Here is a 27,720-nt window from a genome sequence, read left to right on the forward strand (position 1 = left end):
ATCTTTCTCTTTTAACTCTTTCAGGTATTCTTATTGGTTTTGTGTCCATCTTTGCTTGTAATCCCCTCCTACAAATTCCACCCTACCCCACACCACCAAATTTGTGTTTAAATCTTCCTTGTCAGCATAATAGTTTTTTTTTTCTCATTTTTACCAATCTGTCTTGAAGCTAAAGTTTTTTGAAGCTAAAGTTAAGCTCTGCTCACTGGAGAGTAGGATGGGAGTGGATATACTGCTCTTAGCTTCAGATTGTTTTTTTTATTTTTATTTATTTATTTTTTCCTGCTGTTTTCACAGCTAGTTGTTGTATTGTTTTTTTGAGGGGTCTGTATATTTTCAGTGCCTACAAGATAGTGTAATCCAGGGAGAGGTGTGGTCACTGCTCTCCTGCTTTGTACTTTGGTCTTTATCCAGAAAAGACTCCTGCTTTCCTTTATCCACACATCCTTTGTAAATAAATATTTATGAAGTATGCAATGGAGTAAAATAGCATTTATTAAAAGCTTACTAGGTTTAAAGCATTGAGCTAACGAAAATATAAAGAGAAAATTGAGATTGTCCTTGTTCTCAAACAGCTCATATTCTAATTAGAAGAAACTCCACATATAAGAGAGTTCAGCTGCAGAGCAGATCAAAAAGCCTGGCAACCCTTAAGAAGCAATAGCAAGGTAAATTGTGAGGTCCTTGAGTATTGATTGGGCATTGTTAGTAAGGAATGATTATGATGGCACATGGGCAAGTAAGGCTTACAGTGGGTACTTTGAAGATGGAGTTCTTTTCTAGCTTACTGGATATATTGTCTTCTAGCATCTTATGTTAGGACATAATTGTATAAATGTTAGCTGTTATTGATCACCCTTCTCCCTTTTGATACATTTATCTCATTTGCATGCTCTGATCATTCTATGCTTTTCCTTTTACTGATTTCTTCTCCTACTACTGCCTCCTAGGGGTAGCCATTCCCTAAAGCTCAGTCTTCTGCCATTTTCTCTTTTTTCCAACTCTTGGAAATATCACTTGATCCAATAACCTCTGTTATCCTCTCCACATGGAGAGCTTTAAAATCCAGATCCACCTATGCCTCCTCCCATAAACTTCAATCCATGTTTCCATCTGTCTGATAGAGAACTCTATGTGAGACCTTGGGTACATCAAAATCAAAAAATGGGTTCATTGCCTCCTCAAAATCTGTTCTTTGCTAATAGTTTTAATGTTTCTAATGCTGGCACCATTGACTTTTTAGTCATATGGACCCCAAACTCAGATATCAGCATTTATTTCTTTTTCTTTCTATTTTACACATTTCATCAGTGTCACTATTATCTTTTAGAGGCAGCTAGGTAGCAAAGTGGATAAAGTTCCTGAAGTCAGGAAGACCTGAATTCAAATGTAATCTCAGATACTTAGTAGGTGTGTGGCCCTGAGCAAGTCACTTAACAGTGTCTCACTTTCCTCATCTGTAAAATGAGCTAGAGAAAAAAAATGACAAACACTCTAGCATCTGTCAAGAAAACCCCAAAAGAGTCAGACATGACTGAAAAAATTGAACAAAATAATGCCAGTATATCTCACATATGTCCTTGCTTTTTTACTTTTATTATTTCTACTCCATTTCAGTTCTTCATTTTCTATCACCAGCACTATTGTAATGGTCTCCCCATTACTGATCCTTCTTATAGTCTTTCTTCTCTCCATTCCATCCTTCAAAAATTTACTACATTAACTTTCTTATTGAATCGTCTGACCATGGCATTTCCATGTACAAAAACCTTCAGTACCTCCTCATTTTCCAATAAATGTGATGTACAATTCCAGACTTTCTACAATTCAGATCTAATTCATTTTTTTCTGACATTCTTTATACACTCTTGGCTATAGACAAATTAGACTTCTCAATCTTATCTAATTTTTGATTGGCCTCTCTTAACATTTTTAACATTAAATTTCTTTCTCTGGTTTTTGAAACCCAGCTCTTTTACTTTATTTGTATTCTCAAATCTCTTATTCTCCTGTTTCAAATCCCTATGTATACAATCAAATAATTTCCATGGTTCTTTTTCCTGCTAGATTATAATCTCTTTGAAACCATAGAATGTAGGTTTTAAAAATCTGTGTGGAACTAAATATATATCAAGCAATTTGCACAAATTTGTTGAATTACTGAATTGAATTGTTTCTTCCTATTTTTTATTATAAGGATGAGGGAGTCCTTAGACTTCTTAACTGAATCAGTCAATCTCAATTAATGTTACTAAAATAAACTATATATCCCAGTAATTTTATCAGATAAGAATCACTCTTTGATTGAGTTATAGAATTAATTAAAAATATAAAATAAGTGTGAACACCCCTAGACACCTCTATTGAATCAATCAATCAAAAGATGTAAACTGGGCATAGACAAGTTCTTATTCAATTCTGAAGAAGGGACATTCTTTAAGTAACTATATGAAATAAGATGCTACACAAAAATATATTGATTTTGATTGAAGAGAATCAGTCAGACGCTGTGGGGTTTAGATAAAAACAGCAAGATAGTATAGAATTGGGGATTAACATACAAAGCTAGCCTACTGCTCGAACAGTTTCATCCAGGTCATTGAAATAAAATTGCTTATTTCTGAAGAAAGGAAACTTTGCCCCCCCCCCCCCCCCAACCCTGGCCAAAGGGAGACTTACACACTTTGAAAAATCAAGAGATGGAACCTTCTATCAGAAACAGTAAGAATGTCCCTGGAAAAAGAGTGATTGATGGTAACATCTATATTTGGAATTGAGGACAAACTAGGCAGAAGTGGCAGCTTCAGTACTCTATAAGAATTCTAACCTTTGGAGGTTTGCAGGGAATTCCATATATCTCAGGGGAGCTGCACAAAGATTCTATATGAGAAGAAAAAAATTTTTTGGAGGTTTGCCACATGGGCTTTCTAACTATGAGATTACTTACTATGTCAAGAACTCAATAAATATTTTGGATTTTCTGTACTTATGGGAGAAAGAGTTATAGAGTTTTAGAATGATAATGTTGCTTTTGTTGGAGCTTCCTTATAAATATCTCTTTGTAAAAGATGATTGATATAAATTGGTTAATTGATATCATGGTAATATCACCTAGGTATATAATAGGAGACAATCTAGTGGGAGCTCATGAGGTATAACATTAGAATCCATAATGCTTTATGATTGCTATTAGAACCCTGACAGTAGAAATGGTTACCATCTTTTGGAGACCCAAAATATACTAGCTAAGTGTGAGTTGGAAGAGTAATTCTCAGAGTCTACACTACATATGTTTCTCCTATTCTTTATTCCTCCACCCCCCAAAAAGTTTATTTTAAACAAGAAGTCTCTATAAATCTAGAAACAGTGAATTAAGTAGTTTAGCTGCATGGTGGAGGCAGTTGGATGCGGGAATGTTGTAGTTGAAAGCAAAAGAACACAGTTTGAACTTTGGCTCAAGCACCTGTGTGACAGTGGGAAGTCACATAACCCTTTAGGGCATTATTCCTTATCTGAAAACTGAGGTTTGACTTGAGGACCCATAAGCTCCCTTCATTTCCACATCTAGGATTCTGAGTTCACAATATTCCATTGAATAATGTGGCCTTTTCTTTTTGCTACATGTGTTGCAATGTAATTCCATCAAATACTTAAGTTTGGTTTTATAGTAATCAATTCCAGGGAACAGAGCCGACATTCATCTCTGCACACATGTGGTATGGCTCCCAAAATAGCTGAATGACATCTGAATTTTAGTGTGCCAGTCAGATATTGCAGTCCTTCCCCAATGTATTTGCTTCATGCCATCTCTGCTGAACTAGGTCAATCATTCTTTGTTAATCTCTACTGCATTCTTTAATTCCCACTCTCAAGGTTAAGGGCAGTGCCAAGAGAGGGATAAAAATGAGATAATGGATGTAAAAGAGCTCTTGGAAAAGGTTAAGGAATGATATAAATGTAAGATTTTATTATTACAAGCTGAAACCTGCTGCTTTGCTTTGCACTTGTATCGCCAGGGTCAACATTATTGGAATGAATCACATGGTCAAAGCCCTGTTTGAGAAGGGGTCATTGAAGTCTTTTGAGAAGAATAGTCCATTTGGAAATGTAGCAAGTGGAGGGAAAAGTGGATCAGGAAAGAGACAAAAAGGGAGAAAGAACCAATGATTCCTACTGCTTTCACTCCTAGAAGCATGGCATTTCTTCTTAAGTTGTATACCTGAGATGGGAACAGTAAAGTTTGTAGGAAGGCCAGAGGCACAGCACCCACAGCTACCAAAGTCTTAGGAATTTTTTCCTCCTTGAATCAAAGACGTAGATACAAAACATGGAGTTCTTTGTTGTCTGAAGTATTTATACTTTTATATTTTTGTTCTCATTTCCCCCTAACTATAGCAGGAGAATTGGAGTGTAGGATGTTCCCTGGTTAGTAGCTGTGGACAATCAGTTAGCTTATATTGTATTATATTTAGGGCCAGGTATAGAAATGATTTTAGATAGGCAGTGATTCTCCCATCCTACTTAGTGTCCAATACAGACCTCACTTGAAGGGGATTGGGATAGCATCTCTTTATATTTCTCTACCATCTTGCTGGTTTCTAATTCCCCACTTTTCTCCCCTACATTCCCCATCCAGATGAAGATATTCTCTGGAATTTTATTATTTTCAGCTTTGTTAGACCACATTGGAATGCTGTGTTCAGTTCTAGGTACCACCTTCAATCTAGAGAGTACATTGATAAGCTGAAGGGACATGGCAGAGGAGGATGACTTGGTTAATGAAAAATAATTGAGATCATTCCATGTAAGAATCAATCAACACATTTTGTTAAGCATCTACTATGTATTAAGCACGGGACATACAAGTAAAAGTGAAACAATATGGGTATGTAAGGAGCTTATGTTATAGGGAGAAAACATGTACATATATAGATATTTATGAGATATGTACAAGTTTTAAAAGGGAGAGCTAGGCCTTTGACAGCTGGAGAATTGGGAAAGATTTTTATATAGAAGGGAGTTCTTGATCTACGTGTTAAAGGAAATTAGGGATTCTAAAGATAGAGGTAAAGAGGTGGTGCATGAAAGGGATAGAGAAAAGTAGGAGAGCAGCAGGTAGGGAGTAACAGGAAGGGAACAAGCATTAATTAAGAATTTCTTATTGTGTGCCAGGCACTGTGCTAAATGCTTTGCAAATATTACTTCATCTGATCCTCACAAAAGCTCTGAAAGATAGATGCAGTAATTGTCCCCATTATGCAGTTAAGGAAACTGAGACAGAGTTTAATAAATTTGTAGAAAGACTAAGCTTTTTTTTTTTTTTTTCACTTCAGGGCACTATTATCCTGTCACCATGATTAGACAATAGCTTTCTTTTTCCTAAAATATTGATAGAGTTTTATGGATTTTAAGCTTAATATGACTCAAAAATGCTAATGTAATTTTGGAGTGATTGAAGATAAGGCTAGATTCTAACAATAAAAATGTAACATTCCACTGTACTCTGACACACACCATATCTGTCAATTAGTTCAATAAACATTTATTGAGTATCTACTATGTTCCAGGAACTATGTTAAGGAATAGGAAAACAAAAGAAGGGAAAAAAGACAGTCCCTGCCCTCTTGGAGCATTTGTGTACAAGCCTGTTATATATCCTATCAACAGAATAAATAGGAAATAGGTAAGAAAGGCGAAAGTGCTAGAATCATGAAGCATTGAGAAAGATTTCCTGTAGAAGATAAGATTTTGCTTGGAACGTAAAGCAGAGATGAGGATAGAGACATGGGGAGACAGGAAAAACATTTTTAAAGGCTTATCAGATGCCAAGCACTGCACTGAATTTTGGGAAAACAAGGAAAAAGAAAAACATTCACTGCCTTCCATGATCTAATAGTCTGATGAAGAAGACAACGTAGTCCATGAACAGAAGATAGAGTATAGAAAGAAAGCAACTTGAAGGCAGAAGATACTATTAGCTGAGAGACTGGGAAAGAGTTCCTGTAGAAGGTGATTTTTCAGCTATGTCTTGTAAAACTTATTAAAGGGATATATGAATGCAATTACTAATGTTTTTTGTTGTTGTTGCTGTTGTTGTTGTTGTTGTTGTTGTTGTTGTTACCCTACATTCCCTAGGAATCCAGTCTGATGATGATTTTATTCCCTAAGCACTATACTCTCTCTCTGCTCATCTTAAACAATGTTTATAGAGCAAAATCAGAGTGTGCTGGTAAATGTGTAACAACAGACTCTGGGGGGAGGGGGGACATGAGTCATACACATTTCAAGTTTAATTTGTTATTAACACTTTATAAGCCTAGAGAAGCAACAAAAACAATTTGTAGCTATTGCTGATTTCTAAGGTGCAAATTTTCACACTAAAAATGTGAAATCCACCAGTTTTTGCTGGTTCCAGTGAACTCCTAATAATATATGAGACCAATATGGCTAGAAATAGGGTAGAGAAGAGTAATGAATAATAAGTTGGGAAGGTTGTAATGGGGTTTTAAAGAACAAATGAAAGTTTTCATTTTATCCTGAATATAAAAGGGAACCATTGGAGCTTATTTGGAATTAGAGGGACATAGTTAGATCTGTGTTTTAGGAAAATTGCTTTAGCATCTGAATGGAAGATGGATTGGAATGGAGACTTGAGGCACAGAGGGCATTGAGGAGGTTATTTTAATAATATTTTGAGCCAGGGAGAATAATAAAAGAATTATGGATGTTTAGCTTGAAGAGTTAGGTGGAAGACAATACAGCTACCCTTGAGAATTTGAAAACTTTTATAAACCAAGGAAGAATAAAGTAAACAGAATCAGGAGAACAATTTGAATGTGATGGCAGCATTGTAAAGTCAAAGAACTTTCTTTGAAAGCTGTAAGAACTATGATCAATACAATGACCATCCGTGATTTCAGAAGAACCCTAAAGAAACATACCATTCACCTTTTGACTCAGAGGTGATTGATTTTGGATATAGAGTGATATATACATATATATCACTCTATGTATATATACATACATATGTATATATATATACACACACATACCATACAGATACATGCATATGTGTATTGTATTATATGGGTATATATATATATGTATATGTATATATGTATACCCATTGTGTGCTCAATGTAATCTCTGGGGCTGTAATGTAACAGAATCTGGATCTATTCTTGATTATTTGTGCTAAATTTGACCTGATAATTAGCATCCAAGAAAACAGAGATTCTCCACTATAACATTAATAGATGGAACCAATGGTTACAGCAAATGAATAGATTTTGAAGTCTGTGAAAAATTTCACCTACCTTTCCAGGAATAGACATATAGATGATAAGTTTGATACATGAATTGTCATACCTATCTGTGTTTGGGAGGCTTTCGAGGAAAGTGTGGGAGAGAAGAGGTATTAGGCTGCTTATCAAAATGAAGGTCTGCAGAGCTGTTATGCTGGACCTCATTGCTGTATGCCTGTGAAACCTGGACATATTATGCCTGTGCCATGCCAGGAAATGAAATCTTTTTCATTTGAATTATCTTAGGAAGATTATAAAAATCACCTGGCAATATAAGGTACCATAGGCAGACACTGAGGTCTTTTCTTGAGCTGAACTGCCAAGCATTCAAACTCTACTGCAGAGAGTTCAAATGTACGTTTGCCTAAAAGATTATCCCAGAAAAAGTAATACAAGGACACTCTCAAGATCTCTCTAAAGAACTATCAAATCAATTGACTGATAAATGCATTGAAAAATTCTGACATTAGATTGGCTAAGATGACAGGAAAAAATAATGATGATTGTTGGAGGGGATGTGGGAAAACTGGGACATTGATTCATTGTTGGTGGAGTTGTGAACGAATCCAACCATTTTGGAGAGTAGTTTGGAACTATGCTCAAAAAGTTATCAAACTGTGCATACCCTTTGATCCAGCAGTGTTACTACTGGGATTATATCCCAAAGAGATTATAAAGAAGGGAAAGGGACCTGTATGTGCACGAATGTTTGTGGCAGCCCTTTTTGTAGTGGCTAGAAACTGGAAACTGAATGGATGTCCATCAGTTGGAGAATGGCTGAATAAATTGTGGTATATGAAAATTATGGAATATTACTGTTCTGTAAGAAATGACCAACAGGATGATTTCAGAAAGGCCTGGAGAGACTTACACGAACTGATGCTGAGTGAAATGAGCAGGACCAGGAGATCATTATATACTTCAACAACAATACTAGATGATGACCAGTTCTGATGGATCAGGCCATCCTCAGCAACGAGATCAACCAAATCATTTCTAATGGAGCAGTAATGAACTGAACTAGCTATACCCAGAAAAAGAACTCTGGGAGATGACTAAAAACCATTACATTGAATTCCCAATCCCTATATTTATGCACACCTGCATTTTTGATTTCCTTCACAAGCTAATTGTACAATATTTCAGAGTCTGATTCTTTTTGTACAGCAAAATAATGTTTTGGTCATGTATACTTATTGTGTATCTAAGTTATATTTTAATATATTTAACATCTACTGGTCATCCTGCCATTTAGGGGAGGGGGTGGGGGGGGTAAGAGGTGAAAAATTGGAACAAGAGGTTTGGCAATTGTTAATGCTGTAAAGTTACCCATGTATATATCCTGTAAATTAAAGGCTATTAAATTAAAAAAAAAAAAAAAAAAAAAAAAAAAAAAAAGAGAATCAATTAGGAGGAAAAAAAAAAAAAGAAAAATTCTGACATTGGAAGACAAGAGGATTATTCAGTATGATGTATTCACGTCAAAGAAGATGTGCTCTATGAACAAAGCAGAACTGCAGTAGGTCAAAAAGAAACGCAAGATGTACAAATTGAAAGACAGCTCTACTTTAAAAATTCACATGGATTATTTTGCCCAACCTGTGATAGAGCCTTCCAAATTCATATTTACCTAATCAGCCACAGTTAGATACATTATATTTTGATCCTGACAGTGATGTAATTTTGGTTTTTTCAAGCACAAACCAACCAAATAACCAACCAACTGATGTGTATATATAATATGTATGTTTGTATGTGTGTAAGTGTATACAGCCAATGAGGGAATTTATTTTGCTTTGTCTCTGCATATTTGTTGCCAGGAATCTGTTTTTCTTTTTTTATTTTATGGGGTAAGGGAATGATAGGGAGAGAAAATAAATTTCTATCAATTAAAAAAATAAAATTAGTTGGCAGGGTACTAGAGGTTTAGGATGTTTCATGTACTTTCAGATGTGGTCACAGCATTGTTAGTTTTGAGTTTTATTTTATTATGAAAAGACCTCACAGAGTGAGAATGAAATATAAATATTTATAATGTAAAGCAGAATACATCCATAAAACCTTTTAAAAATTGGATAAAAGAGTGGTCCTTAGGAATAATGATGATAAATTTGCTATATTTTATAAACCAAAAGATGACAGATCTTCATAACTATAAGCACACATCCCCAAAATACCCTTGAGAATCCAATAAATGTTTTATTCTGCAATCAGGGCATCATCATAGACAAAATGTTTCCCTATACAAAAGCACTAATATAACATTAATTCATAAAAATTTAAGAAAAAACATTTTGAAAAGGTGTCATTATAATGAGTGCTTATATTCTTCCAATTACATAGACTTAAAATCTTTCAAAATATAGAACTCTTAAAAAAAAAGAAAACAAAGCCATGTGGGAAAAGATGAGCCAGCCACACATAGCATTCCTATCATCCTCACTGCTACTAAGGTTGTTCCCAAAGATGCTTTAAGAGCTAGTAATGAAAATTAGTTTATATCCTAATAGCTCTTTTAAAAGTAAGGTTTTTTTATTTTGATATCTTCTGCTTATATCATCACAGTTACCCCAGGTATTCCTTGCATTCCTCCTCTTAGAAACTTATCTCATATAGCATATAGTATTTTTTTAGAGAGGGAAAACAAAACCGCACAACTGATAAATGCATTGAAAAATCCTGAAAACATGTTCAGTGTAATACTGATGCATGTCTCGCCTCCACAAGGGCATTCTCTAATGCCTTTTCAATTGAGACCTGCTTCATTTTTATAACTTTGTTACATTTACATTTGACTTTGTTTTTGTTATGTATCCCTAACACTTACATTGTTATAATTATCATATATATTGTCTTCTTGTCTCTGCTTACTTCATTCTGCATCAGTTCATATATATCTTTCTGTGCTTTTCTGTGTTCATCCCATCCCTCATTCCTTATAGCACAGTAATATTCCAGTGCATTCATATATTACATTTTATGTAGTAAATCCTCAGCTTATAGGATATATTTATATGTTGCTATAAATTTTTTAGAGTAAATTGAGCCTTTCTTTTTATATTAATGGCTTCTTGGGGTATAAATTCAGTTATGGCATTCATTATTCACAGGGTCTGAGCATTTAAGTCATTTTACATATTCTAAATTGCTTTCCAAAACTGTCATATTTCACAGCTCCACCAACAATATATTAGTGTGACTATTATTCTACAACCCACTTGCCCTTTTTTGTTACCTTTGTCAATTAGCAGGGTATTGTTAGGTAAAATCTTAGAGCTGTTTTGATGTGCATTTCTCTTAGCATTAAGTACTTAGAGTTTTCTTTCATGAAATTGTGAATACTTTGCAATTATTCATATCCAATGACAATTTATCTATTGAGTAATGACTATCAGTTTTATAAACATATATACACACAACTGTCTATATAAAATTATATTAGTTATAAAATGGCATATATATACATAATGTACATATAAATATATATGTACACAAATTGTATATACAGTCATATATTCAATATATGCATATATTCATGTCTGTAAAAATTTTTCCCCCATTGAACCACTTCCCTTTTTATCTTAAATATATTAATTCTAACTGTAATAGAATCTTTTTAGTTTTAAATAATTGAAGTTTTTTTTTTTTCATAAATTGCTTCTTTTTTTTTTTTGTTTGTTTGGTCAAAAATACATCTCCATGTCTGTGAGAATTAAATTATATGTTTATTTTCTAATTTTTTATAGTTTTACTTTAAATATATGGATCATATTCATTTAGATTATATTATAAAATAAGTCTAATATCTGTTAGACCATTTTCCAGTTTTCCCAGTAGTTTTATTAAATATTTTTTTCCTAAATAATTTTTCTACTTTATTGAGCATTAGATTATTGGATTTGATTATTTCTTAATATTCCTTATCTAATCTATTCCATTTATCTATTTTTTAAATCAATACCAAATAGTTTCAATGACTGCTGTTTTATAATATAATTTGAAGTTTGGAAATGCTATTCATCTTGCTCTCACATCTTTTGTTTTTCCAAGTAAATTGATATTATTATATCAACTTCTATTAAGTATCTTCTTGACAATTTGATTTGTATAGCATTAACAGCATAAATTAATTTTGGTAGTTTTGTCATTTTTAGTATTTTGACATGGTCTAACCATGATCATTGAATATTTTCAGGTATTTAAGTTGTTTTTCATTTCTTTAAGGGACCATTTGTAATTGAATCTATGCAAGTCTTTTCTGTACTTTAGTAGGCCAATCCCAGATATTTTTCTTTCCATAATTGCTTCCTGTGTTTTGTTATTTCATATAGAAATCTTGCTGATTTTTTGAGGGTGTATTTTAGAGCATGCTACTTTGCTGCCGCTATCAGATGTCTCAGTGCATATCTATAGACATTCCCTAGGATTTTTCCAAGTAAACTCTTATAGCATCAGCAAATAGGGATAGTTTTACCTTCTCCTGATCTATTGTATGCTTTTAATTTCTTTTTCTTGATTTATTGCTGTTGTTAGCATTTCCAGAACTATATTAAATAATACTGGAAAGAATGGGCATTTTTCCTATATTTCTATTTTTAGCAGAAAAAGTTATAGCATATTACCATTACATATGATGTTTGCTTTTAGATAGGAGCTTTTCTGATATTAAAAAAATACTTTTATGCATATACTTTGTAGGATTTTTAGCATAAAATGCTATACTTTGTTAAAGACTTTTTCTGCTTTGATTTATTGTGGTCTTAATTGTTCTATTTTTTTGATATGATTGTTAGTTTTTTAAAATGTTGAATCGTCTTTGTATTCATAGTATAAATCTCACTTGGTTTTAATAAATAATTTCTTAGACAAATCCTTGTAATTTGCTTGACAAGATTGTGTAAAAAAAATTTTAGTCAAAATTCATAAATGATATTGATTGACAGTCTTGCTTCTATATTTTATCTTTTCCTGGTTGAGGTAGTAAATGTATGTGTCTAACAAAAGGATTCTGTAAGGTAATTTATTTTTCAATTTTTGAGACCAATTTGTGAAATATAATAATAACTGTTCTTAAAAAGTGTGATAGAATTCTCCTGTGAGTTTAGCAGGACAAGGAATTTTGTTTTGGTAGTTCCCATATCATTAGATCTATGTTTTTTCCCCTTTTCTTTCTTTCTTTCTTTTTTTTAAGAATTATTTATTATTAACTGGTCTTCTAATGGTTTAAGTAACTTACATTTTTGAAAGTATATCCCTCTTTTTTTGTTTCCTCAATTGTTCATATGATTGTCCATAATTTTCTGATTATCCTTTTTATTTCTTCTGGTTTGCTATGATTTCGCCTTTCCTTTTTGCTATTTTATTGACTAGATTTTCTGCTGCTTGCTTTTAACTGGATTAGCTAAGGGTTTATCAATTTAATTTTCAGATAACCAGTTTTTAATTGATAATTTTTAGGTTTTTTTTTGTTTCCTATTTATCATTTCCCTCTAATTTTCAATATCTCTTCTTCTGTGCTTATTTAGACTAGTTTATTGCATTACAGTTTGTAAAACAGAACCTATTTCTGCCTTTTTGTATTTGTTAACAATAGCTCTGGGCCCTAGTACATGGTCAATTTTTGTTAAATGCATACACACACATAATATAATATTCCATATGGAATTGTTAAATTATACATGTATGCATTCTTTTACTGTCCCATTTGCAAGGTGCCACAAATTTTTTAATCCTAGTTTCTCTAGAAATTTGTTCAGTTCCATATTTTCCTCTTCTGTTTAGCTTTCTGTTTCATTTATCCAAATCTGAAAGAGGGATACTGAAACCTCTGTCACTATTGTATTATTGCATATGTCTTCTTGAAACTCAGATACTGTTACCTTTATGAATTTTGGTTCTAAGTCATTCAGATCATGTAATTTATTAGTGATATTGGTTTGTTGTCCATGGTTATTTTAACTATACTATAGTTTCCTTGTTTATTCTTTCATAATTTTGAATGTTTGTTTTTGCTTTTTGGGGCCACATACTTGCAACTCCTATTTCTTAAAATTCATTTGATATCTTATAAATCTTTTTTTAGTCTTATAGTTTTAATGTGTCTATGTCTTTTTAAAAATGTGTTTCTTTTAAGCAAAATATTGTAGAGTTTTGTTTTCTTATCTAATCTGCCAGTCTTTTTCATTTTGTTAGATTGTTTAATTCAGACACATTTAAAATTGTGAGAGTTAGTCTTATATTTTCTTTCATCTGGTTTTTATATTGGGATTTTTTCAAGTTATATTTTCCCCTCACTTCTGCTTTAAATAGTTATGATGTGCCTTCAATTACTTTATATTAGTCTTTTTAAAGGGAATTCCCTACCAAGGTTTGGATGAATGGACACCACACCCAGAGCAAGATTCCCATCTACTTATGCTTTCATCCCTGTCTCCTTTTGTATATTTAGAAAGAAGTTTATTAATTTCTCTGTTTTTACTGTTACTGTTGCTTGGATGCTGTATTCATTCCATTTTCCTGTATTTCTATTATTTGGAGTGTTAGGGCAACAAATTATCTCTTTGGCTCTGGTTTTCTTTTTAAAAAATATTTCAAATGTCTCCTTATTGAGTGTCATTTTTTTCATGAATAATGAAGCTCAGATTTTCAGGTAGGTCATTCTGCACTACAAACTGACTTCCATTGCTTGTTGCTTGTTGAAACATATTATTCCAATGCCTTCTATGATTTCTGGTGGGTGCAGGATAGTCTTGCTTTAATCATCTTTCTTTTTCTTTATACTTGAAGGTCTTTCTTCTGATTGCTTTTAGAATTTGTTGCTTCTGAATTGAACTGTTAAATTTAATGAATATATATCTTTTTTTCAGTCCTTAATTTCTTGTGGAATAATATTCTTTTCACTTGTGTAATATAACTGCTAAAAAATCTAACGATCTAAATCATCATGGATTCACTGAAATATTGAAGTGTTTTTTTTTTAATCTTAGACCACATTAATAAGAGGCTGTGTGATAAAATGTACAGAGAATTGCTCTTTTCAGTTCAGGAAAATTAGAGTTTAGGTTCTGCATCTGATAGATACTAGTTGTATTTGTATGCTTGATATCTTAATGTTCTGAGCAGCTCTCTGAGACTATCAGATAACACCCTCTCATCTGAATTGCTAAAGAGAATTTCCTCTCTATGCATTTCTAGTTCAATGAAACCAAAGGCCCAGACCTAAAAAAAAGTTGTATTAATATAGTCTCCTGATAAAGCATATAATAGTCCTGACAATCTCTATGCTGGCTGGACAACATTTGGAGTTTTGACTTCAGCCCTGGATGACATATTTTAAGAGTGACATTAACAAACTGGAGTGTGTATAGGATGACCAAAATGGCAAGAGGAGTGGAAACTCTGTCATATGAGTAACTCTAGAAAGACTTGGGGAATGTTTAGCCTGAAGAAGAGAAGACTTCAGAGGGTACATGATAACTGTTTTTAAATATTTGAGAGGCTGCCATATGGAAAAGAGATTAAGCTTATGCTGTTTAGGTCCAGTATGCAAAAAATGGAAAAGGGAGAAGAGGAAAATAACCAGAGGGGAAGATCTAAGGGTGGAAATTGTGGAGAAGCAGATTTCAACTCAATATAAAGAAAACCATTCTAAGAATTAGTCATTAAAATGTGGTAGAAGGTACCTTTTGAATAAGGGAATTCTTAGTCACCAAAAGGAATAAATCAGAGACTGCTTGACCACTTGTTTCTAATTCTGTACAGTCTTTCTTCAGAACTCATTAACTTTTTCCAGTTACCAGTGATCTCTTAATGGCTAAATCTAAGGGTTTTCCCTTTATCTTCATCTTTGTTGGTCTCTGTGAAGCCTTTAACACTGTTGATCATCTTTATCTGCTTAATATTTTATTATCTCTAAGTTTTCATAATGACCTTTTTTTTTTTTTTTTTATTTAATAGCCTTTTATTTACAGGATATATACATGGGTAACTTTACAGCATTAACAATTGCCAAACCTCTTGTTCCAATTTTTCACCTCTTACCCCCCCACCCCCTCCCCTAAATGTCAGGATGACCAGTAGATGTTAAAATATATTAAAATATAACTTAGATACACAATAAGTATACATGACCAAAACATTATTTTGCTGTACAAAAAAGAATCAGACTCTGAATTATTGTACAATTAGCTTGTGAAGGAAATCAAAAATGCAGGTGTGCATAAATATAGGGATTGGGAATTCAATGTAATGGTTTTTAGTCATCTCCCAGAGTTCTTTTTCTGGGCATAGCTAGTTCAGTTCATTACTGCTCCATTAGAAATGATTTGGTTGATCTCGTTGCTGAGGATGGCCTGATCCATCAGAACTGGTCATCATCTAGTATTGTTGTAGAAGTATATAATGATCTCCTGGTCCTGCTCATTTCACTCAGCATCAGTTCGTGTAAGTCTCTCCAGGCCTTTCTGAAATCATCCTGTTGGTCATTTCTTACAGAACAGTAATATTCCATAATTTTCATATACCACAATTTATTCAGCCATTCTCCAACTGATGGACATCCATTCAGTTTCCAGTTTCTAGCCACTACAAAAAGGGCTGCCACAAACATTCGTGCACATACAGGTCCCTTTCCCTTCTTTATAATCTCTTTGGGATATAATCCCAGTAGTAACACTGCTGGATCAAAGGGTATGCACAGTTTGATAACTTTTTGAGCATAGTTCCAAACTACTCTCCAAAATGGTTGGATTCGTTCACAACTCCACCAACAATGCATCAATGTCCCAGTTTTCCCGCATCCCCTCCAACAATCATCATTATTTTTTCCTGTCATCTTAGCCAATCTGACAGGTGTGTAGTGGTATCTTAGAGTTGTCTTAATTTGCATTTCTCTGATTAATAATGACTTGGAGCATCTTTTCATATGACTAGAAATAGTTTCAATTTCTTCATCTGAGAATTGTCTGTTCATATCCTTTGACCATTTTTCAATTGGAGAATGGCTTGATTTTTTATAAATTAGAGTTAATTCTCTATATATTTTGGAAATGAGGCCTTTATCAGAACCTTTGACTGTAAAAATATTTTCCCAGTTTATTGCTTCCCTTCTAATCTTGTCTGCATTAGTTTTGTTTGTACAAAAACTTTTCAGTTTGGTATAATCGAAATTTTCTATTTTGTGATCAGTAATGATCTCTAGTTCTGCTTTGGTCATAAAGACCTTCCCCTTCCACAGGTCTGAGAGGTAAACTATCCTATGTTCCTCTAATTTATTAATAATTTCATTCTTTATGCCTAGGTCATGAACCCATTTTGACCTTATCTTGGTGTACGGCGTTAAGTATGGATCAATGCCTAGTTTCTGCCATATTAGTTTCCAATTTTCCCAGCAATTTTTATCAAACAGTAAGTTCTTATCCCAAAAGCTGGGATCTTTGGGTTTGTCAAAGACTAGGTTGCTATATTTGTTGACTGTTTTATCCCTTGAACCTAATCTATTCCACTGATCAACTAATCTATTCCTTAGCCAATACCAAATAGTTTTGGTAACTGCTGCTCTATAATATAATTTTAGATCTGGTACAGCTAAGCCACCATCATTTGATTTTTTTTTCATTAATTCCCTTGAAATTCTTGACCTTTTGTTTTTCCATATGAACTTTGTTGTTATTTTTTCTAGGTCATTAAAATAGTTTTTTGGGAGTCTGATTGGTATAGCGCTAAATAAATAGATTAGTTTAGGTAATATTGTCATCTTTATTATATTTGCTCGCCCTATCCAAGAGCATTTAATATTTTTCCAATTGGTTAGATCAGACTTAATTTGTGTGAAAAGTGGTCTGTAATTTTGCTCATAAAGTTTCTGAATTTCCCTTGGCAGATAGATTCCTAAATATTTTATATTATCAGTAGTTACTTTAAATGGAATTTCTCTTTGTAACTCTGACTGTTGGATTTTGTTAGTGATATACAAGAATGCTGATGACTTATGTGGGTTTATTTTATAACCAGCAACTTTGCTAAAGTTGTGGATTATTTCTAATAACTTTTTAGCAGAATCTCTGGGGTTCTCTAAGTATACCATCATGTCATCGGCAAAGAGTGATAATTTGGCTTCCTCATTGCCTATTCGTATTCCTTTAATCTCTTTCTCAGCTCTTATTGCTATAGCTAGCGTTTCTAATACAATATTAAATAGTAACGGTGATAGTGGGCAACCTTGTTTCACTCCAGATCTTATTGGGAATGGTTGCAGTTTGTCTCCACATAATGACCTTCTAATCTGATATTTTCTACCTGTCTGCTTCTTCTGAATTTTATTTGCTTAACCTTTGTCCAAGTTACAGTTACTAATTGTGGTTATATGGGACTCTGATCTGGGTCTTCTTTTCTGTATTATTTCACTTTGGAATCTCATCATGTATCAATCATGTACCATGGATTAAATGGTCATTTTCATGATAATTCTTAGATCTATTTATCCATCCTTAACCTCTGTATTAATCTCCAAATTCACATTTATAATTTCCTATTAGACATCTTGCATTGAATATCTCATGGATATCCAATTCAAAATTGAATTATTATCTTTTTTCATTGAATAGGAAGTTGAACTAGATATCTTTGATAATTTCTTCCAATTCTAGAGCCTATGTGTTAATGAGAATGCAACATCTGACATTTAATAAGGGCCAGTGGTCTTAAGACATTCACCAGAAATGGCTATAGGATGCCTGAAATGTTAAACCTTACTAAAATGGTTAAAGACTAAATAGTTACCTATGAATTATGTTGTAAAGGGGATTCTCATTAAGATACATGCCAGACTGTATGTCTTTAAGATTCCTTAAAATTAAGCTCTAAAGATTCTGTGAATAATGGGAAATAATCTAATTCAAGGATTCTTAACTTGGGGTCTGTTTACTTATTTTTAAAAAACATAACTATTTCAATATTATTAATTAGTTGCCTTGTAATCCTAAATATTTTAATTATTGATTTAAAAACACTATTTTGAGAGTCTCCATAAGCTTTACCGCACTACTACAGATCCATGACTCAAACACTATTACAGATCCATGACTCAAAAATTGTTAAGATCAAGATAGACCTCCTCAAGAATAAGATCTCCTCAAGAAGAAGAAGAAGAAGAACAAGAACAAGAACAAGAAGACGAACAATCATCTCTCCATGATTTAAATTTTCTTGAAATTTTACATTTCTCTTTTCATAATTTCCACATTGTATCTTCCACATATATTGGAGTTTTGGGAAAGAAACGAAAAATATTTTAAAAGCATCTACTATATTCTAAGTACTTGGCAAAGTGCTTTATAAATAAACCACAATCCTGGGAGATAGGTATTATAATTCTTTTCATTTTCACAATTGAGGAAAATGAAATGGACAGAAATACAGCAACTTACTCAGGGTTACACAGCTAGGAAGAGCCTGGAATTGAATTTGTCTTTCTGACTCCAGGTCCAGTGTTCTTTCCATTCTACCTCCCAGTTACCTCTGAAAGAACAGCAATATTAAAGGATACCCAAATGCAAATATTTGCAGAAACCCTAATCCATAGTCTTGAGCTAAGCATACAGATGTTGACAAATTCTTGTTTAGGAATTCTGAACACGATGATGTTCATGAAATATCCTATAGAAGTAGTAACAAGGTTAAGGAAGAAAGGCATTTTCTCTGGGGCCAGACTGATTCCTGTCCAAAGAGACCCCTGAAAGAAATGATCCAAGACCACACAGATTTTTAGAGATTGGGCTATATAAAGATACCACAGATAAATCATTTTTGGAGCATTCTCATATACAACAAAATTCTTGTAGAAGATTAAAAAAAATTGTAGCAGCAAAAAACTAGAAACAGTGGTGTGATTTAATAGGGGAATGGCTAAATTGTATGATACGAACATAATTGAATATTCCTATGCCATAAAAAAAAAAAAACGGACATGAGGAATACAGAAAAGCATGGGAAGACATTTATTATGGGAAGACATTGTACAGGGCCAGAACTCTGGAGAAGTATACTTGAAATAAGATGTTAACTCAGTGGAATTGATGAGATAATGGTTCTCTAGTTCACATATATCTAGTATGACATAATGATATAATCACTCTAGTTTGATATAATGATATAATCACTGAATATATGCATGAACGTAATTGTATATATACAATATGTATGTTGAATACATGAATACTCTTAATATATATCTTTGAATGATGTAATTGTAATAGAGTATTTAAGAACTGGGGACAAAGTCAGACTCAGATTGAGACTGGTTGAGACTGTCAGACTGTCAGATTGCTGGAGGATAATGGGTCAGACTAAAACTGGGTCAGACTATGACAGACACAGACTGTGAAAGAGACAATAAAGACTGACTCTATTCTTGTCCATCTTTGTGACTATCTTGCTGAGACCAAGGCCTGTCCGGAGGACTTCCAGAAAGCTAGCCTGAACATGAACTGGTGCAAAGTATGGCTTAAGTACTCAATACAATGCTTGTAACAATTAAAATTTATATAACACTTTAATTTTTGCAAAAAACTTTGCAAATATTGTCTAATTTGATCCTCACAGCACCCTTGAGAGATAAGTGCAGCAAACTGAGGTAAATAAAGGGTGAGTGACTTGCCTAGAATCACACAGTTGATAAGGTCTGAGGGAAGATTTGAATTGAGATCTTTCTGTCTCTAAGTCCAATGGCGTATTCATTGTACCATCTACATAATGACAAATAGCCACAGATCCAAAGAAGAGATATGAAAATATCCATGTCCTGAAAATCATATGAGAAGTTACTTCCTCCCACAATTTTTCAGAGATCCATGGTTGAGCAATTTCACATAGATTTTCAGATTTTGATTGTTTTTCTCTTCTCTTTCTTTTTTTTTTCATTAAAAAAGAAACAAACACATCTTTGTTCTATGCTTGTTTTCTGGTAGGGAAAATGGTGAAGGGTAGTCGGGGAGACAAAACCAAAAACTATCAATAAAAGTGGATTTTGTTTTGTTTTAGAAAATGGACCAGGGTTTCCTAAGAATGCCTTTTTATTTCAGGGGCAACAGGGACTGATATATTGGATTCAGTCTGAGACTTTTGAGTGCCTTTATGTTAAACCCTGGTTGGGAGAAGAAGGTCCCAGAAACAATCCATATATTTAGGTCTTTTCAGATCCCAGCTTTGAGTGATGACAGACCCTTCAAAGTTAGGTGTGAATATAAATATATCTTTTTTAGTATGTCACAGCTTCTAACATACATTCTTTGACAGTCTTGGAGTTCAGTTGAGCAGGTTGGGTGTTACTCACAGCTGAAGCTCACTTGGGGCATGGACTATGGCTAACAGCCATTCAGATGACCTGCAAAAAACAGCATATGGCTACTTGGCCATATGCCCAGACTTTTCTACTCCCCTGTGATTTTGTAGCCAGGCTGATTCTTGGGTGAATAACTACTTACCTTCTGGAAGCAATTTAACTCTTTCAGGGTGCTATGGTACTGTTTAGTGCAATGGGAGGGGTGAGGAAGGTAATTTAGTGAATAGCACCCTTGAGACACCCTAGAGTGCAGAGATGAAATTCAGCAAATTTGAATTCACAGAGCAACATGGCAAAGCCAATTAGGGCAACAAGACAAATTAGATGGAAGCATACTCTGTCCATTTGAGATATAGAGACAGTTTATATGACCAGGATATAATTGCCTAAGTAAGAGTCTGGCCAGAGAAATGAAGATTTTAGAAAAAAACTTTTCAGGAAACGACTTGGTGAAACCCATAGCCTTCCCTTCCTTTCTCCTTCTCCCCTTCCCTTTTCTCTCCTTTCTTTCCCTCTCCTTTCCTTCCCTCCCCTCTCCTAGCTTCCTGTCACTTCTCTCTTCCCCTAACCCTCCTCTCTTCTCTCCCCTCTTCTCTCTCCCTTCCTCAACACCCCTTGCAAAGATGTAAAATAATTTCATTCTCATTCAATTCATTCTTACTTGAGTCATAACCAGACATATTGAATGTGCAGAAGCAAATGGAAAGAACACTGAACCTGGAATTTGAAGAAGTGAGTTTTGAGTTCTAATTCTGTAATTGATTTGCTGTGTGACTTTAAGATTGTTACTTAATTTCCTAAACTTCAGTTTTACCCATTTCTAAGAGAAGTCATATTTTAATACTTGCACCACTCACCCCTAGTGAGGAAATTGACTTGCAGATTATGAAATGGGAATTGTTATTTATTCAATACAGACCTGACTCAATATTTCAACAGGGTAGGTTTTTAATTTTCATTTTTTCAGAGGAGATTCTTATATATTTTGTCCCCATGTTATAGCTGCATTTAAAATAATATTTCTATTGCTATGAATTTGTTGGATTGGACCTGCAGTTTAGCTGATAGCAAAGTGGCTTTGAGGGCACAGGCAGCTCAAGGGAGAGACCTAGTGCTCTCAAAGTAAGGACATACCAGGAGAGCCAAAGGGAACTTCAGTCAGGGCTGAGTGACTATGTCTGACACCCCAGGGGAGGGAAAAAAAAGAACCAGTGTCAAGGAAGGAATCAACACACAAAGAGATCAGTACCACTGAAAATTAGTTTGTGGGCTACATCGATACCATAAGGCTTAGGTATCATTTCAATTAAATCCCACAAATGTTTGCTGTAACACACTATATAAGGTATAAATCTAGGCAAAAAGGACAAAATAACAGCAAAGACAGTGTCCCAAGGAGCTGGGTCCAGAGTTATAGTATTTAGGGCCAATTCATAGTGCAAGCACCATACTCCCATCCACTGAAATGTAGCCTAATTAATCCACTGCTCCAGGGTCTGGAGCAAGCTGAGACACTCATGCTCAGGTTTGTTTTCATTTAGAAAGTGGGAAAGAGAAAGTGGGGAAGTGGAGGCTTGAGAGGTAGCCTTAGAGTGAGGAAAACCTTAGGGTCAAGTCCTGATGTACACATACTCATTCTGTGACCTTCAGGGGACCTGGAAGCAATTCTAGAAGACTGTTCTGTAGTTGCTGATTTTCACTGGAAGAGAGAATTATATCACCAGGAATTCTCTATTCCATTGAAATCCTAGGTCCGTACCAAATCAAGAGGAAAAAGACTGCATGGTACAGTGGAAAGAGCATTGTATTTGCAGGTAGGGAACATCAGGCTATTTAATATTTTGCTATTCTCTATCTCTGTCTTTCTCTCTATCTGTCTCTATTTCTCTCCCTCTCTCTGTCAGATATAGAAAGAAAGAGACACAGAGAGGGAAACAAAGACAGAGAGAAAAAAAGAGAGGGGAAAGAAGGGGAGAAAGAGACACACACAGAGAGAAGCAGAGAAACAAAAGCAGAGAGTTAGAGACAGAGACAGTGGGTGAGAAAAAGGAGAGAGAGAGAGAGAGAGAGAGAGAGAGAGAGAGAGAGAGAGAGAGAGAGAGAGAGAGAGAGAGAGAGAGAGAGAGTTAGAGTTCTTTGTATTGGGAAGTACTTTAGACAAGTCAAACCTTTTTTGAGCCTCAGACACTTATCTGTAAAATAAGTGGGTGGAGATAGAGCATAGTTTGGATGACTTGTAAAAAGCTTCAAATGCTGCCACTATATATTAATTACATTTCTCTAGGAATGTTTTTACTTAAATGTAAGCTACTTATACACAGTTGCCCAGCATTTGCATATTTTGTTTAGGAAAGCATGTATATATATATATATATATATATATATATATATATTATATATATATGTGTGTATGTGAATAAATATATATGTGTATATATATACATATATGTGTGTATGTTTATAATTATGAGTTTATATACATATACATATGTATATATATATGTAATAGCTAATATTTTAAACACATGATCTTGCTATTACTACACATTAATGGCACAACTTCTGAAAATCTCATTCTGTTTTTATGCAAAGATATGATATAGCTGTAGAGAACCAATGGTTTCTGGTAACTCTCCTGTCACTTTCTTTTTTCCAGATTAAGTCTGAGGTATCAATTGCCCCTGATCTGTATGATCTTGTCAGTCACTACTTTAGAAAACTGAGTAACTTGTAGATATTCTGCTTGTTATTTGGTTCAACAGTACATAGCTTTCTGCAGAAGGGAGTTAATGTGATTTGTGAAACATTATTCCTCAGATACTTTGCAAGGGGAGGACACTCCTTAGGGAATGGGTTCTGTTAAGGATTTTCATTGATTATACTTCCTGAGGGGGCAATTCAAGAGCCCTTCCATCAGTCAGTGAAAGTTTAACACGCAAAAGGGCAGCAGATTGGGTCCCAAGTGTTCTAAATAATGTAGTAGATAGCTTCCTCATCAGGATTTTTAAATCCCTTAATGCGCATTGAAATTTTTCTTTACAAACACCTACCTAATAAAAGCCTTCAATTTTAGTCAAAATGAAATGTAGAGTTTTTGGCTCCTGGTAATGAGGCTAGAATCACAGCCTCATGGCTCACCTTCATTTGGGTTTTCTAACTAATGCTGAAATTAATTTCCATTTTCCCTTGCTCACAACAGGGCAGGGTAGCAAAATCTAAAAACCTTGCAACAAAGCTCACCAAATTTTCATGCACGGTAGAAATAGCTATAATTTCTTTTTCCTCATCTTTTATCTCTTTGAGGATTAAGAATTTGTCAAAAGTGAGTCAGCCTAAATGCTGCTTCATTCTCTAGGTTAACTGTAGATTTTAGTAACAGATGTAAGTTTATTAAATGTAAACTATTGATCCATACCTTTAAATCCTTCCACTCTCATTTTTGTTTTTTTTCTCTTATTCTCTTTTCTTTATTTAATTTTCTTTGTTGCATTTCTCCCTTGATCTCTCTTTTATCTGTTCTCTCATGCTCTCAGTTCTCTCATTTTTTTTTTTCAAATGTTCTCCCACTTGATTTTACTGTGTGCGCATGTGCCAGAGCAGGTCTGCATGTGCATGTGTGTGTGTGACTGGGTGTCTCATTCTTTTTCTACTTCTGCCTCTCCCATTTCTATTTATCCCTTCTGTCTTGTCTATTTCCCTAACCTCTCTATCCCATGTCATCTGTACTTCTACAGGACTTTACCTAAAGAGAGAAGAGAAATGCGTCCCACTTCATCCATCACTGCCACATGGAGTGTATCTGAGTAAAAACAATACTAGCCCAGGAAGACCCAGGATCTGGGCTTTACTGCTATTTTGAGAAGCCACCCATTTCCCCTCTGTGGGACTCAGTCTCATCAGTTAAATGAGGGAACTGAGCTTTTATGGCCCCATAATTCTAATAGGACTCACTCATTGAATCCCATCCCTGCTGACCAATTATCATCAGGAGCCAAGGCTGCCCAAGAGCAGTAGCAACCCCACTTTGGCTATCTTCTTCCGTCTTCATTTCACATCCTCTCACTTTTCCCTGCATGACTGAAGACAGTAAATAGAATTTTCTTCTGAAAATGTTTGTTCCTTCTGTACCTGATCATACTTGGGAGGGTGCTCTTCTTTTCTTTATTCCCTGCTATTTAGGGATCTCATACATAATTATAATAGGATTTAAAACTAAAAGGATAGTAGAGATCAATACCCTTGTCTTTTATAAAGAGGAAAACTGAGGAACAGAGGAATCAGTCTTAGGATTCTCTATCTAGAACAGGAGTCGAAAATCTTTTTTTTTCTGCCAAGGGCCATTTGGATATTTATAACATCATTTGTGGGTTATATAAAATGATCAATTTATAAAACTCAAGCAATAGGAGATTGTGGTTCCTAGTTTTCAGCTCATCATCACCTGTGGATGCCTTAGCAAATGATTTCCTGGGCCTTATACAGCCCACAGGCTGGATGTTCCCCATCCCTGATCTAGAAGGAATCTCAGAAGACATATGATCCAATTCTCTCATTATACAGATGAGAAAACTGAGGCCTAAGGAGGTTACCTTGACCAAAGTCACAGGATAATTAATATAGAGCTAGAGTGAACTGAGAGGCCATTTAGTCTAATGCCTTTATTCTAAAGATGAGTAAATTGAGAACCAGGGTAGTTAAAACATGCTCCAGATCTTAAAGTCTCAATTACTCTGATGTAGCAGGTGTCAGGGATAGGATCTGAACTCAGGTTTTTGAACTCAATTTGAACTCAATTACAGAACCATTGTTGTTTCTACTTGACTCTTTTGTTTCAGATAAATGAAGTGATTTGCTAAAATCATAGAGATGATATCAAGACTGGGATTCAAACCCAGGACCTCTTATTTTAAATCCTATGTCTTTCCTATGTGCTTCATTGACAATAATCACAACAGAGACTTGGGATCATTCAATATTTTTGCTTGATGACTTGTTATTGGAGCAAAAAGTCTAATTTAAACTTACAAATGGTGATTATTTTAAAAAGGAGTAAGAAAAGATTCTAGTCTATGAATATACTCCATGACTTTTCTGATTCTCATATTAGCTCTTATACACATAAGCATATATATGTGTGTATATGTTTGTATAGATGTATAATGCATGTACACATGTGTATATATGTATACATGCAAACATAGGTATATTTCTATATATGTGCATGTGTATATATGTGTATATGCATACAAATATATGGGCATATATGGGTATACATGCACATATATGCATATGTATATATACACAGATAGCACTCTCCTTTTTTCTTTGTCTATATTGCTGAAGCTGGTTGACTAAAAATGTTTTGTAGTCCTATTTATGTAGCCTTTGTTCTGCCATCATACCCATGCCATAGTTTTCATGATGGCTCATTCATTTCTTTTATATTCCTTTTATGGATTCTTTATTTTGCTTTTATTGGACTTCTATTGGTGTATTGGAGTCTATTGATGTATTGGAGAGGCAGCTTTGGTGTAGTAGAAAGGGCACAAGTTCAGGATGCCTCTATTCAAGCCTGAGCTTTGCCGCGTACAGGACCAGGTATTGTTCTTCCCTGGATTTTGGTTTCTTGTCTATAAAATGAAGGCTTGAATTCAATGGTCCCTTTCAGTACTGACATTCTAAGTTAAAAGAAATTAGTAGGTTGGACTCTTTTTATTGCTTTGAAAAATTTATAAAGTGAGTGATTATAAACATAGATCTTCAGAGAAAACTAAACTTCATCCACTTAATATAGGGCAAAGTATTTTGTATACTGCCTGGCCAGATTCATGATGACTAAACAGATCTAATAGCTGTTTTCTTAAGCAATTTTTTAAAATCCTCACTTCATTTATATGTCAAGAAAATGTAGCATTCCATTTGATTAGTGTTAATTCAATTGCCACAAACTGCTCTCTGAACCAACAGCATGCTGTTTCAGATGTGCATTAAGTAGTAAATCAACTTTATTAGAAATATTGGATCTTATCCTGCCACTGAAAATGCTGCTCCCTTTTTGGGAGGTGCCATAAGTTGTGTATGACCCTTGAATCTCCTTAATAAATTACCTCTATTTAGTAAATTACCAGCATCCTAAGTAGCCTTGTGGAATGAAAGATAGAAGGGCATCTCTGGACAGTGGTGCTTGCAGTAAGCCTGCATCTTCTTGACTCCCTTTAACTGTATTTTCTTGCTCCTTCAGATTGTAGGTTTTTTAGAACTAAGAGTCCTTTGAATTCTTCTAATCCATCTCCTTCATTTTGCACCTGGGAAAAGAGAGGGTCAGAGATCTGAGGGGAGTTGCCGATATTTAGGCAGGTTAGTGACCAGCAGGGATAGGATTTGTACCTGTAACTTCCTATTTCAGGCTCTTTTTGTTCCATTACCCTGCCCTCTAATTCTGTCTTTCCCCAGAAACTTGGAATGTTTTCACAGAGAAAGTTCTTGTATTCATTGTGAGGTGAATATGCATTATGACCTGCTTGCTGAGAGTTTTTGAAATGTATGCCATGAAATAATTAGGGTCCAGTGAGGTGTTTCACAGAAGAACACAGCTGTGCATTAGATAAAGCTCACAGGACCTCAAAGCTATCTTTTGTTGATAACATCATAACTGTTAACTTTATTCATGTGTTATCAGCCCCCCTCTTTTCTCAGTTCAAAATTGGCTAGAATCCTGAAATAAGTCAGGCTGGCCCTGATCTATATTTGAATAGAATACTGATACACTCCCATGCTTGGAATGTTCTCCTTCTTCACCTCTATCTCCTAGATCTCTGATTCCTTTCAAGATTCAGCTCAAATCCAACCTTCTATAAAAAGTCTTTTCTGGTTCCCCCTCCCCCAGAGTGGTAGAGCTGGTGCCTTCCTTTTTAATATTATCTCCCATTTCTATTGCATGTATTTTGTGAGTAGATAGTTGTTTACTTATTTCCCCCATATTAGAATGTGACCATTTTGAGGGCAGGGTCTATCATTTTCTATCTATAGTGCTTAGCACAGTGTCTGGCACATAAGTCTTATAACATATTATATAAA

General features: G+C 34.4%; 1 long non-coding RNA gene across 1 annotated transcript in view; it reads right to left on the reverse strand.

The window, feature by feature from the left end:
• The window catches only part of LOC116422083, a 33,827-nt gene extending 6,737 nt beyond the window's left edge, over nt 1–27,090 (reverse strand). Inside the window, exons 1-2 of the long non-coding RNA XR_004232671.1 lie at nt 27,031–27,090; nt 26,751–26,948 (exon numbers count right to left, since the gene is read on the reverse strand). This is a non-coding gene — a long non-coding RNA (uncharacterized LOC116422083). The remainder of the gene's footprint in view (nt 1–26,750; nt 26,949–27,030) is intronic.
• Nucleotides 27,091–27,720: the final 630 nt, after the last annotated feature.

Source organism: Sarcophilus harrisii, chromosome 3, assembly GCF_902635505.1.
Source record: "Sarcophilus harrisii chromosome 3, mSarHar1.11, whole genome shotgun sequence".
Lineage (NCBI taxonomy): Eukaryota > Metazoa > Chordata > Mammalia > Dasyuromorphia > Dasyuridae > Sarcophilus > Sarcophilus harrisii.